Source organism: Alexandromys fortis, unplaced genomic scaffold (genome assembly GCF_014885135.2).
Source record: "Alexandromys fortis isolate MF-2015 unplaced genomic scaffold, M_Fortis_MF-2015_v1.1 scaffold_20, whole genome shotgun sequence".
Taxonomy (NCBI): Eukaryota; Metazoa; Chordata; class Mammalia; order Rodentia; family Cricetidae; genus Alexandromys; species Alexandromys fortis.
In genome coordinates, this window is record NW_026067903.1 from 539,812 (window position 1) to 541,238 (window position 1,427).

General features: G+C 45.6%; 1 pseudogene; it reads right to left on the bottom strand.

Annotated features, from left to right (window-relative positions):
- Nucleotides 1-209: 209 nt before the first annotated feature.
- Nucleotides 210-801, bottom strand: LOC126496908 (ran guanine nucleotide release factor-like; annotated as a pseudogene).
- Between the last annotated feature and the right edge of the window lie 626 nt (nucleotides 802-1,427).

Below are 1,427 nucleotides of genomic sequence, written 5' to 3' on the forward strand. Positions count from 1 at the left end.
AGATACAGATATATTCATATATGAGTATATATATTCTAGATTCTTTATGTGGGAAGAAATGAAATATTTATAATTTTTCCAGTTCCATACATTTTTCTACAGATAACATAATTTCGTTCTTTTTTTTTTTTAAATGTTGTTTATAAAGCAAGTTGATGTCTACAGAGGAGGTGTCTTGTGTTTATGGCCAGTGAAGAAATAGAAAGAAACTATACCTCTAAGAACTGGGTCCCTGAGGCAGCAGCATGTTGTGTTTCCCCATGGAAGATGTGGGAATGATGAAGGGTCAAACTAGCCACCAGTTGTTCAGAGTTACCCAGGCTCCAAGGTGGACATGACGGATTTTCTGGGCCAAGAGACCTGCTGTCAGAGGCGGGTTAGAGTGAAGGTGAGCAAGAGATCAGCCTGGCCCTGGCATTCGAAGTCAGGCTGGATGTGATGTAACATCCTTTGCTACCTGCTGGTTTTCTTTAGCTCCCGGCTGCTTGCCAGAAGAGAACCAGGTTTCTTGACAGCCAGCACCTCAAAGATAAGTTCTCCAAACAGAGAGGTTACACAGATATCACATGCACGGTCCTAGCCTCCTGCACCCTGCCAGCATCCTCAAAATGGTTCTGCTTTGTCCCACACATGGCCTATATAGTTCCAGAACTTTCCACTATGAGACTCTGGGTCACAGCACGGCAGAAAACTTCTTGGTTATCCTGTACTGGTTGGAGGTCACTGACACCAATGGCTCTAGTTGGGAAGGATGGCAGGGAAGGCATCTCTGGACAGTGGGCAGCTTCTGGTGGGCTCCATGGATCTGGAAGCTGAGTCTGGATATAAGCAAAGTTTTAGAGAAATGTACATAGGTCTTCGAGGCATCAGTTCTCCTGGGGTTCCCAGAGCAGCTGGAGCAGCCACCATCTCACCATCTCCTCCTGGCCTACTAAGCGTTTTTTTAGACAGGGTTTCTCTTTAAGACCTGACTGTCCTGGAGCTCACAACGTGGACACCAGGCTGACCTTGAACTCACAGACCTGTGCCCGCCTCTGCTTCCTGAGTGCTAGAATTAAAGGCGTATCAGCATGCCTGGTCTCATTTCATTCCTTATGGCAGCACAAAACTTTCTCAAGGATGGGTTCCACACAGTCACTATTCATCCATCCATTTAGGGACATCTTAGCCGATTTGATAATCTGTGCAACTTGACTTTAAGAAATAACATTAATGGTGATGAACAATATCCAGATTTCAACTGTACAGTCTTCAGGGCAAATAAACCTCTCAGAGAAAGCTGTCTTCACCGATCTCTATCGCTTCTCTCCTCAACGTGTTACAATCTGGATCTCAATTGTCCCCTAAAGCTTCAGGGGCTAAATAAAGGCTCGCTTGCCAATGTGTGGCGGTGCTGGGAGACAATGGAACCTTTGAGGGATAGACCC